Here is a 13,123-nt window from a genome sequence, read left to right as displayed (position 1 = left end):
TCATATGATATAGAAACTAGAAATTTGAAAACTAGAAAATTAGAAACTAGAAAAAAATGCACTTCAAATATAAAGACAAAAATAGGTGAAAACTAAAACTTTTTTTTTTTAAGACTTTTTTTATTTGAGAGAGTAAGCAGGAGAGAGCAGTGGCAAAGGGAGAGGGAGAAGCAGACTTCCTACTGAGCAGGGATCCCAACATGGGACTCAATCCCAGGACCCTGGGATCATAATCTGAGCTGAAGTCAGATGGTTAACTGACTGAGCCATCCAGGTGCCCCATAAAACTTTGAGTGTTAAAAGATATACCGTGCTGAGACATGACATCAGCAAGATGGCAGAATAGAAACCTTGGACCCTCCTCTCCCCCATAAACGTACTGAAATAGCAATAATGCAGAGACAAATTCCCTTTGTGAGCAATCCAGAAACTAGTTTGAGAGTGCCAAGAATATAAATAGGGATCAGAGAGTGTCTTCAACAAATAGCGTTGGGAAAACTGGATATCTAAATGCAAAACAAACCACACACAAAAAAATAATCTCAAAGACCTTAAACTATAAAACTGGAAGAAAATACAGGAAAGCTTCATGATACTGGTCTTGGCAATGATTTCTTGGTTATGATACTAAAAGTCAACAAAACCAAAACTGGACAAGTGGGACTTTGTGTTTTTTTCTGCATAACAAACTAACAACAGAGTGAAAAGAACCTGCAGAGTTCAAGAAAATAGTTACAAACTGTATATCAAAGGGGTTAATTTCCAAGATGTATAAGGAACTGCACTCTGTTGCAAAATGTTCAAAGAATTTGAATAGCTACTTCTCCAAAGAAAACATACAAGTGTCAAACAGATATAGGAAAAGATGCTCAGAGGCACTAGTTGTCAGGGAATTGCACATCAAAATCACACAGATCTATCACTTCATCCTGCTAGGATGGCTATTATCAGAAAAAGAAAAGAGAGAGAGAGAAAAAAGTGTTGGCAAGGATATGGAAGCATTGGAACCCATGTACATGGTTGGTGAGAATGTAAAATAGAGCAGCCACTATGGGAAATAGTATAGGGGTTCCTCAAAAAATTGAAAAGAGAATTACCATATGATTCAGGAATTCCACTCCTGAGTATTTATCCAAAAGAACTGAAATGAGAATCACCAAGAGGTACTTGCACTTCCATATTCATTGCAGCATTTTTCACAGTAGCCAAGGTGTGTAAACAAATGTCCAAGACAAATGAATGGATAAAGAAAACGTAGGAAATATTTCTTGGCCTCAAAAAAAAAAAAAAAAGAAAGAAAGCAATCCTGCCATATGCAACAACATGGGTGAACTCTGAGGATATTATGCTAAGTAAAATAAGTCAATCAAAGAAAGACAAATGATACATATGATTCTACTTACATGAGTTATCTAAAATTATTAAAATCATAGAAGCGGTGAGTAGAACTGTGGTTGCCAGAGGTTGGGTGAAGGGGGAAATGGAGAATGTTTAATCCAGTCATGCTAAGTGAGTAAGTTGTAATGATATGTTCTACAATATCATGCCTATGGTTTAAAACACTGTATCTTGCGCTTAACATTTATTAAGAGAGTAAATCTGTTAAGTAGTCTTACCACAAATTAAAAAAAAAAAAAAAGATGGGGCAGGATAATGTAAACCATTTGAAAGCAAAAAGCTAGAGTGGCTATATTAAGAACAAATAAAACAGATTTCTGAGCAAAAAATATAACCAGGAATATAAAGTTCATCTCATAATGATAAATGGGTCAGATCATTAGGAGGACAAAATTTAAACAAAGCACCCACTTATAGTTTCAAAATATGTAAATCAAAAATAGATTTGCGGGGAGAAACAGAAAAATCTATAATTAGAGATATCAATACCCTCTCTCTGGGGCACCTGGATGGTTCATTTGGTTAAGTGTCTGACTCTTAATCTCAGCTCAGTTCTTGATCTCAGGTTCGTGAGTTCAAGCCCTGTGTTGGGTTGGGGGGGCGAGGGGGGGAGCCCCACTCAATAAGTGGTAGAATAAATATATAGAAAATCAGAAAGGATATTGAAGATTTGGACAATACTCTGAACCAACCTGATTAGATTGACATCTATAAAAACTACCCAACAACTGTAGAATATACATTCTTTTTATGTAAATATACAAAATTTACCAATATTGACTGTATCCTAGGCCACAAAACCAGTTCTCAGTGTAAATGGATTCCAGTCATACCTGGTATATTCTCTTCCACAATAGAATTTATTGAGAAATAACAGATCTCTGGGAAACACATAGATAGTTGGGAGACTAAATAATGCACTTTTTTTTTTTTTTTGAGATTTTATTTATTTATTTGTCAGGGATAGAGGGAGAGTGAGCGAGCACAGGCAGAGAGGCAGGCAGAGGCAGAGGGAGAAGCAGGATCCCTGCTGAGCAAGGAGCTCGATGTGGGACTCGATCCCAGTGTCCTGGGATCATGACCTGAGCCAAAGGCAGCTGCTTAACCAACTGAGCCACCCAGGCGTCCCTAAATAATGCACTTCTAAATAAACCATGGGTCAATGAAAAGATCAGAAGGGAAATTAGAAACTATTCCGAAGAGAATCAAAATGAAGACACAGTGTATCAGAATATAGGAAATGCTGCTAAATCTAAATCTACTAATGCAGATTTAGAACAAAATTATCTCACTGAGTGCCTATATTTCAAAAGAAGAAAGGTCTCAATGTCCTCAGCTTTTTTTTTTTTTTTTCTTTTTTTGACAGAGATCACAAGTAGTCAGAGAGGCAGGCAGAGAGAGAAAGGAGAAAGCAGCCTCCCCAAGGAGTGGAGAACCCGATGCAGGGCTTGATCCCAGGACCCTGGGATCATGACCTGAGCCGAAGGCAGAGGCTTTAACCCACTGAGCCACCCAGGTACCCTGCCCTCAGCTTTTAATTTAGGAATGAGAAACAGAAAAGCAACTTAAACCCAAACTAAGTAGAGGAAAAGAAATACTAAAGATCAGAGCAGAAATCAATAAACTAGAAAACAGAAAAATAATAGCGAAAAGTCAATGAAAGTTTATTTATTGAGATCAATAAAATTGATAAACCTCTAGCTAGACTAATCTGGAAAAACTGCCAATATTAGGAATAAAAGAGGTATTGTTTTTGTGATGAATATATTCACTGCATTAATTATGGTGATGGTTTCATGGGTGTGTGTGTGTGTGTGTGTGTATATATGTCAAAACATCAAATTGTATATCTTTAATATATACATGTCACTTAAATATATGTCACTTATACCTCAATAAAGCTCTTAAGTAGTTTATTCTCAAACTAAAGTCTTAATGTTGGGATTATTTTTTGGACTACTGGTTTAAAATGGCTTTATTTATGAAGACTTGTTTATTTTTGTATGTGTTATTTTTTGTTAATAATTGTTTTAAATCAAATTAAGTTGCATTCTTGCTTTTTTTTTTTTTTTTTTACTATTTTTTTTTCACTTTGAGCGATACCGTTTCCTCCGCGAAGTGCGGCAGCTCACGGGGAAACCGGATAAAATATGGAACGGTTCACGAATTTGCGTGTCATCCTTGCGCAGGGGCCATGCTAATCTTCTCTGTATTGTTCCAATTTTAGTATATGTGCTGCCGAAGCGAGCACTCTTGCATTTTTTTTTAAGATTTTATTTATTTGACAGAGAGACAGTGAGAGAGGGAACACAAGCAAGGAGAGAAGGAGAGGGAGAAGCAGCTTCCCCTTAGCAGGGAGCCAGATGTGGGGGTATTTCTTGCATTTTTTTTTTTTTAATTTGAGTTTTGTGAGGAGGGTTTCACAAATTTTTTTAATCAGGGCGCCTGGGTGGCTCAGTGAGTTAAGCCGCTGCCTTTGGCTCAGGTCATGATCTCAGGGTCCTGGGATCAAGTCCCGCATCGGGCTCTCTGCTCAGTAGAGAGCCTGCTTCCCTTCCTCTCTTTCTGTCTGCCTCTTGCCTACTTGTGATCTCTCTCTCTGTCAAATAAATAAATAAAATCTTTAAAAAAAAATTTTTTTTAATCATTAATGAAAGAAAATTCTCAAGAGAAGAAAATATGCCCTTGTTAAAATTGTGTTTTCAAAAATGACTATAAACAATATGAAGCTAACAGTTTCTTCCCTTTTGAGATTATGAAGAAAATGGAACAGCTTGTTAGGAGGAATCTTTAATACCACGTTTGTGATGGCTTCAGACTGAGAAGGTTGAGTCCCAAACTTTATTTTTTGTCCTCTCCTAATCCTCATCATCCCCAACATTATAATCCTTCAAGTATAATATAAATATCTTTATCTCATTAAAGAAAGTACCATAGTAGATCTCTGGAACAGTTTTATTAAAGTGTATTCCTAGCATTTTGCTAACACTACCTCAGTAACTTCTGAAAAGCTTCTAAGTCTTGAAAGGCCACATATTGGAAAGTGTTTATGGTTAAGACCTAATGAAGATTTACAGATACTCAGCTCCTAAAGACGGCTTCTGATCTAGGCCTTAAGTGATCAAGTTGATCTCAGTTTTCCTCCTATTGCCGACAATATTTTTTTCCAATTTTATTTATTTAAGAGAGCAGGAGCACAGGGAGAGGGGAAAGGAGAAGTGGACTCTCCCATGAGTGTGGGGCCTGATACACAGGGCTCGATCCCAAGATCCCGAGATCATAACCTGAACTAAAGTTAGATGCTTAACCGACTGAACCACCCAGGCACCCCACAGATGGTCTATACTACTATCTCCCACCCAACATGCCTTTCTTCAGTGTGACCTTGACATACTTCCATTGGGAGATAGATGGTAGTCTCTCCTCCCCATGAGTCTGGGTGGGGCCTATAACTACAGTGGAAGTGGCACTATTCAACTTCAGTAGCTCAGTAGCTAACTCATCTACATTAGTGTTATTGCCACTCTAACAAATCAACACAAATTTAATGGCTTTCAAGAACACAGATTTAGGGGCGCCTTGGTGGCTCAGTGGGCTAAAGCCTCTGCTTTGGCTCAGGTTATGATCCCAGGGTCCTGGGATCAAGCCCCGCATCGGGCTCTCTGCTCCTCGGGGAGCCTGCTTCCTCCTCTCTCTCTCTCTGCCTGCCTCTCTGTCTACTTGGGATCTCTGTCTGTCAAGTAAATAAATAAAATCTTAAAAAAAAAAAAACAGATTTATTATCCAACAATTCTAGAGGTCAGAAGTCTGAAATGAATGTTATAAGGCTAAAATCTAGGTATTGGTGGGGCTACCTACCTTCTGGAGGCGCCAGGGACAAATCAGTTCACTTGTCTTTTCTAAATTTTTTTGGTTTTTTTTTTTTTTTTTTTACAGATTGATTGATTGATATGAGAGAAAGGGCCGGGGGAGGAGCAGAGAGAGAAATCTCAAGCAGACTCCCCACTAGACAGAGTCCCACTTAAGGCTCAATCTCATGACCCTGAGATCATGACCTGAGCTGATAGCAAGAGTTGGACATTTAACTGACTGAGCCTCCAGGTGCCCTCTGTCTTTTCTAAGTTCTAGTGACCACCTACATTCCCTGGCCCATAGCCCCTTCCTCCATCTTCAAGGCATAACTCTCTAACTTCTGCTTCTATTGTCACACCTTTATTATTCTGACACTCCCTCCTCCCTCTTCTAAGGTCCCTTTTGATTATATTGGACCCACACAAATCATCAAAGTCTCTAACAACCTCTGTGAAATTCCTTTTGTCATGTAAAGTAATAGCTACAGGTTCCAGAGATTAGGATCTGAACATCTCTGAGGGAGCCATTATTTTGTTTACCACAGTCAGCAAAGATGCTACACCATTTCTGTGGTGTTCTAGAACACTCACTCTTGGAATCCTGCCTTCAGTTGATTCCCTGCCTTAAAGCCAACTGCCCCTGGTGATGTGGAGCAGTATTGAATGGACTGGTCCGAGCCCTGCCCAAATTACAGATTTGTGGGCAAAATAAATAACATCAAATATGACATAATTGATCCTAAAATTCTTACCAGACCACCTTCTGTTTAATTCACTTTACTACTTAGATGTCATGGCTCACTGCTCTATCTTTCCATTTATTTCCTCTCACCTTCCTGTTAAAATTCAACATGCACAAACTGAACTGTCTGCATCTTATGATTTTGTACCCAGGCTGTTGAAAATTACTAAATAAAATCCTCTAATATCAAAATAGCCATGGCAAGGTCCTGCTTTCCAACCTTTCCTGGCTCTTGAAGTCACCTAATAATTCTATGTTTCTTTTTCTTTCCCACTTTTTTTAAAAGTAGGCTCCGCACAAAACGTGGGGCTTAAACTCACAACCTTAAGAGTTGAATCCTCTACTGACTGAGCCAGCGAGGCACTCCTCTTCCCCATTTTCAATTTTTCTCAAACCTCAGACTTCAGCCCCACCCTTAGCCAATGAGAGCTACTTCCACTTCACAAAGAAAAATAATCAATGGTGGAATGTCTACAAAATACAGGTTATTCAATAAGTTGTTTGGGGATAACTGGCTTTCCATATAGGAGGAAAAAGTTGTATCTTTTGTGTCACTTTCAAACCAAAAATAAATTACTGATATAAATTTTTTAAAAAAGAAAGGGGGGGGTGCCTGGGTGGCTCAGTCCGTTAAGAGTCTACCTTCAGCTCAGGTCATGATCCTAGGGTCCTGGGATCAAGCCCCGAATCAGGCTCCCTGCTCAGTGGGGAGCCTGCTGCTCCCTTTCCCTCTGCCTGCCACTCTGCCTACTTGTGCTCTCTCTCTGTCAAATAAATAAATAAAATATTCAAAAAAACCCAAAACCAAAACCAAAAAAACACAGGAGCCTTCCTGGCCCAGTGAAGCTCAGGTCGTGATCCCAGTGTTCTGGGATCGAGTTCTGCATCGGGCTCCTTGCACAGTGGAGAGTCTGCTTCTCTCTCTCCCTCTCCACTTCCCCCAACTCATGGTCTCTCTCAAATAAATAAATAAAATCTTAAAAAAAAAAAAACACCACTATAATCATAGTACATAATAATGTGTCTTCATAATCTCAAAATGGAGAGATTTTCTAAAGAAGATTGAAGCCAAAAAACATAGCTGTGATTTCATAAAAAGTAAAAGAATCCAAATGGAGAAAAATTCCATGGTCAACTGACAAGCACATATGACAGACAAAGCAAATGCCTTCTGATTAGAGAGTTTTATAAATTAAGGATAACACCAACTGTCCGAAAGTAGGCAAGATCTATACAGATAGAACCCAGAAGAAATGCAAGGGTTCTTTATTTTGGAAAGGATAATCTGACTTACCATCCAAGAAAATGCAAAGTAAAATGAAATGCCAGCATTTCTGTATCAGATTAACAATGATCAATGATGATACACTATAGGTATATCACTATATAAAAATCAACTGGACAATATCTGCTAAAATAAGAAATCATTGGCCCTATGGCGCGCCTGGGTGGCTCAGTGGGTTAAGCCTCTGCTTTCAGCTCAGGTCATGATCCCAGGGTTATGGGATCGAGCCCCGCATCGGGCTCTCTGTTCAGCAGGAGCCTGCTTTCCTTCCTCTCTCTCTCTGCCTGCCTCTCTGCCTACTTGTGATCTCTGTCTGTCAAGTAAATTTAAAAAAAAAAAAAAATTTAAAATTTAAAAAAAAAGAAATCATTGGCCCTGTGATCCAGAAATTTTTCTCCCAGGGCTTTGTCTTTAAGCTATCTATACAAAGGCTTCAGTGTAAGAATGCCCCCTACAAAATTGTTTGGAAGCAAAGACAATGTAGGTCTTTGATTAGCTAAGTGTTAACTAAGATCTTGGTTTGTGAAGTGCTTAGCGATCTAGCAGGAGTTTCCAGCCCTTCCAGGTTAGGTCAGGAGGTGAGTACTAAGCTAGGACCTGAAGAAATGGGTAGGAGTGTCAGGAAGATCAGATATATGAGGATTCAATGGAAATGTATTATCAAATGGGAAAGTAAGAGAGTTTGCCCCCTTTGATAAATAACATTCAGTATCACCAGGAGAAAAGTGGCAAGAAATTGAACTGCAAGGATAAGTGGATCTGATTGTGTGAATGATAAAGAGAAAAATGTATAATATGAAATTCGATCTTTAACCTGTGACAATAGTGAGCCATTAAAGAGCAATGGATCAACATGAGATGTTTCATTGACCGCTGAGTGGGAAATTAATTCTATGGAAATAAACCAGAAGTCAGATCATTTATCCAATAATATTTACTTGGACCTAGTATCCATTAGACAACGTCTAGTTGCTTTAGAAGAAAAAAAAAAGATAGTAAGGCAGGTAAAAACAGAAGATGAGCCTGAGGGAGAGTTAAAGGCTTTCTGGCTTGGACAATGGGTGAATGAGCTTGTGCCCTGAGATAAAGAACGTGGGTGAAAGAGCACATTGTCAAGTGAGGTGGACACATTCGGTTTGGGACACACTGAGTTTGAGGTGGGGTGGAGACGTCAGGCAGAACGTTGCATATATAGGTGCCTTGGGAGAAGGCCCTGAACAAAAGGACACATCTGGGAATGGTGAATGTGTGGATGGTAACTGTTTGTTATGGCTCGGTGAGATCTGCCAGTGTTAGAGTCATTTAACAACTACCAAGATTTTTTAAATAACTACTATGCTAGAGGCCAAAGAAATGTCTGAAGATGGCTCCTGTCTTCACAGAGCTTTCAGTCTAGCAAGAAAGACAGTCACACTTAGGCATACATAAAGTTACAAACTGATTTAATTATGCTGAAGCAAAAGTAGCACAGCTTTCATAATATGAGGATGGAAGACATGGAGGATAATAAACGACCAGCAATGGATTACATCGAGGACTACATGAGTGAGCAGCCAATGATGTTCGCTTTCCGAAGCGTTGCCAAAAGTCGTCGTCATCATCGTCCTCATCATCATCACAGTCCCAGTTCTCCCCAGAGGTGGGGGATATCTAAGGGAGAAATTTTAGACCTTTCAGAAATCAGCTGTGAAATGAATGGCCTACATTTCTGAGGGAGTGCCAGGCCAGTGTGTACTGAAGGTGTGGGTGAGGTTTCTTTAGAAAGAAAGAGCTGACCTTTCGACTTTTTATTGACTCTTCAAGTTTTACTTCAAGATTTTTGACATGCTGCCTCCCAGGGAACATGCAGGACCTGGCCTGCGTGTGCCGAGGCTGACAGGTAAAAACCCAAGTGATAGGAAGCCTGGGCTTCAGAACTGAAGGCCATGTCTACTTCCACTCAGGCCCTGTATATCCACGTTAGCCCTTAACCTTGAATACCTGTCCATGTTCACACTACTGCCAAGAGAGCACCATAGTGTGGGATGCCCTGACCTCCTTCCTCACCATCCCTGGAAACCCTCACTCCAGATCTCTTGTTGCTATTCATGACTTTATGGGACTATCTCCTGGAAATAGGGTGGGGGCCCCCAAAGTAGTGGCAAAGTAAAAGAGAAGACCCCAGAGCCCAAAGATGTGGGAGACATTCATTCTCCTTACAAAAGCTTTCATTGAGACCCCAAGTCTAATATTCCTTCAATTTAGGAGTCACTGGAGCCTTAATCACAAATCAAATTTTGTCAACTGATTTTCTGGAGACTCTTAAGATGCCAAGGGTGGCTCCAATACTCTCTCTTCCCATCTCAGTCACAATAATGTTTATCTCTTCTCCCTCAATCAGGGAGAAAGGACTGATCTGTCAGCCCCCTTCCACTTCAGAGTCCTCATTAGCTTTAGATTCTAGAGAATAACAATAGCAGGACAAATATTTGCTGTATTTGTGTATTTTCACTTGAACCATCCTAATTCTCCTCCTGGCTCTATGAATGCTGCAAAGTGAGTAGGAGAAAATTAGGAGGGAGCTATAAGAAATTAAAAAATACAAAGATTAATATTTCAAAATCTTCTGTCACTACACTGTATTTCAAAGCTCATGTTGAAAGAAATGACCAAAGGAAGAGAAGTAAGTATACGATTTGTGAAAAACAATATTTATTGACAAGCACGTGCTAGAGATATTTAAAGCCACCTCTGAAGGGTGCCTGGCTCAGTCCTTCAAGTATCTGTGGCTTAGGTGATGATCTCAGGGTCCTGGGACTGAGACCCAAGTGGGGCTCCCTGTTCAGTGGGGAGTCTTATCCCTCTACCCCTCCCTACCTTGTGTGCACATGCAAGCGCTCTGTCTCTCAAATAAATAAACAAAATCTTAATAAAAAATCCAACTCTAAAAAAAGCACATGCTATAGCTCTTTCTCCCTTGTCTTTCTCATCCTAACTCACTGTAGTCTGATTTCTGTCCTCAGTCCTCTGCAAAGCTCCTGCCAATTTCTCCAGTGAATTCTATCTTACCAAATCCAATGGGCACTTCTCTAATTTCATCTTATGCTAACAGAACTTCCTCTTTCTTGAAATGCTTTGTCCAGAGAGCTGATGCCATGTACTTGGTTTTCCTTTCACCTAACTGTTGCTTTTCTCGCTCCTTTGCTGCACTGTCCTGTATCCGGTTTGTAATTACTGGAGTAAGGAGTTGAACCTGGCTTCTCTTCTCTTCTTTAGCCACACCCACTCTCTCTTCTTCAGCTACCCTCACTCTCTCCCTAGGTGACCTCATTAAGTGTTAGGGACTTTGCCCCCTCCAACATAATCACAAGTTTAGAAGAGGAATATCAGTGGAGGCAATTAGGCGAATGTTGTTAGGTTACAGGATACTCACGGGTCCCAAAGTAGGATTCCAAAGATTACTTATTAATTGCAAAGGATAAAAGAATGTACCACGAGGCGGGCTCAGTCGGTAGAGCATGTGACACTTGATCATGGGGTCATGAACGGGAGCCCCACATTGGATGCAGAGATTACTAAAGGAAAGAAAGGAAAGGAGAAAGGGAGGGAAGGAGGAAAGGAGGGTGAAAAGGAGGAAGGCAGGACCACCACACCAAATGGTAAAACACCATTCATAGTAGGATGACCTTTTGTCAGGTGCCTCCTGATACGATACAATATGCATGCACAGCACTATCAATCTAATCAAGTCTCAAAAAAAAAATCACTTTACAGAAAATACAAGGCTTAGTGGAATGTTATATGAATCCCTGAAGAAAATCATCAGGTAACTGGTATTGTTTCTTCAAAAAGCTAATGTGATGGGGGGGGTGGGGAATATGAATATTAACATAAAAACCCGCACACAAATGTTTATAGCAGTTTTATTCATAATTGCCAAAACTTGGAAGCAGCCAAGGACATCCTTGAGTAGGTGAATGTTTAAATAATTTTTGGTGCATCCAGACAATGGAATATTAATCAGTGCTAAAAAGAATGAGCTATTGGGGCGCCTGGGTGGCTCAGTGGGTTAAAGCCTCTGCCTTCGGCTCGGGTCATGATCCCAGCGTCCTGGGATCGAGCCCCACGTCGGGCTCTCTGCTCAGCGGGGAGCCTGCTTCCTCCTCTCTCTCTCTCTGCCTGCCTCTCTGCTTACTTGTGATCTCTGTCAAGTAAATAAATAAAATCTTTAAAAAAAATAAAATAAAATAAAATAAAAAAATAAAAAAATAAAAAATAAATAAAAAGAATAAGCTATCAAGGCTCATGGGGGAAATAAATGCATATTACTAAGTGAAAAGAGTCAATCTGAAAAGACTGTGTACTGTGTGATTCTAACTATACGACACTCTGGAAAAGGCAAAACCTGGAGACAAAAAGATCAATGGTTGCCAGGAGCTGGCGGAGGGGAAGGAAAGGGATGAATAGGCGGAGCACAGAGGATTTTTAGGGCAGTGAAAATGCGCTGTATGACACCACAGAGACAGATATATGCCATTATACATTTGTCCAAGCCCACAGAATGTACCAGAATGTACAGCCCCAAGAGTTTACTAATGTAAACTGTGGACTTTTGTTGATTACAATGTGTCAGTGTAAGTTCATCACTGTTAACAAACCTATCACTCTTGCCTGGTTGTTGCTAAGGAGGCTGTGCAAGTGTGAGGGGTGGAGTATGATGGGGACCGCCAATATGAGGGATCTCTGTACCTTCTACTCACTTTCCCCGTGAATTTAAAGCTCTTTAAAAAAGAAGACGAGGGGCGCCTGGGTGGCTCAGTGGGTTAAAGCCTCTGCCTTCGGCTCGGGTCATGATCCCAGGGTCCTGGGATCGAGCCCCTCATCGGGCTCTCTGCTCAGCGGGGGAGCCTGCTTCCTCCTCTCTCTCTGCCTGCCTCTCAGCCTACTTGTAATCTCTGCCTGTCAAATAAATAAATAAAATCTTTAAAAAAATATATTTATAAAAAAGAAGATGAAAATAGTAAACAAAATGTGGGAACTTTGGTGATATATGGATTTTTTTTAAAAAAAGCTATAAAATACATTCTTGATACAACTAGAGAAATTTAAATATAGATGATGTTATGAGTTGTTTTTTCAAGATTTCATCTATTTCTCTGACAGACAGAGATCACAAGCAGGCAGAGAGGCAGGCAGAGAGAGAGGAGGAAGCAGGCTCCCCGCTGAGCAGAGAGCCCGACGCGACGAGGGGCTCCATCCCAGGACCCTGGGATCATGACCCGAGCTGAAGGCAGAGGCTTTAACCGACTGAGCCACTCAGGCGCCCCATAAATATAGACGATGTTATGGAATTGTGAATCTTCTTAAGTGTGGCAGTGGTATTGTAGTCATATGAGAGAATGACCTCATTCTTAGAAAATGAATGCTGATGTTTTAAAAAGTAAAATGTCATGACATTAGGGAAAAAAAAGTAAAATGTCATGATGTCTACAACTTATTTTGAAATGGTTCAGGAAAACAAATTTAATTTAAAATATATAGAGAGAGTGGTGCCTGGGTGGCTCAGTCGGTTAAACTACTGACTCCTGATTTCAGCTCAAATCATGGTCTTTGGGTGGTAAGATCAAGCCCTGAGCCCCGTGTCAGGCTCTACCTGCTCAGTGGAAGTTCATGAGATTCTCTTCCTCTCCCTCTGCCCCTTTCCCTGTTTGTGTGCTCTTTCTTTCTAAAATAAATAAATAAATCTTTAATAAAATAAAATCTATATAGAGAAAGCCATTAGAGTAAAATACCAACAATTGTTTGGGTAGAAAATATAAGGATGTTCATTAAGCTCTTTAAAATTTTCAGTAAGCTTGACCATTTTAA

The 13,123-nt window shown here is 40.1% G+C and overlaps 1 non-coding gene across 1 annotated transcript; it reads right to left on the bottom strand.

The window, feature by feature from the left end:
- Nucleotides 1-3,542: 3,542 nt before the first annotated feature.
- Nucleotides 3,543-3,649, bottom strand: LOC116587358. Its single transcript, XR_004284383.1, has one exon. It is a non-coding gene; the product is annotated as a U6 spliceosomal RNA (small nuclear RNA).
- Between the last annotated feature and the right edge of the window lie 9,474 nt (nucleotides 3,650-13,123).

Source organism: Mustela erminea, chromosome 3 (assembly GCF_009829155.1).
Source record: "Mustela erminea isolate mMusErm1 chromosome 3, mMusErm1.Pri, whole genome shotgun sequence".
Taxonomy (NCBI): domain Eukaryota; kingdom Metazoa; phylum Chordata; class Mammalia; order Carnivora; family Mustelidae; genus Mustela; species Mustela erminea.
Note: the sequence above shows the minus strand (reverse complement) of the source record. Positions and strands in the feature narration are given on the sequence as shown.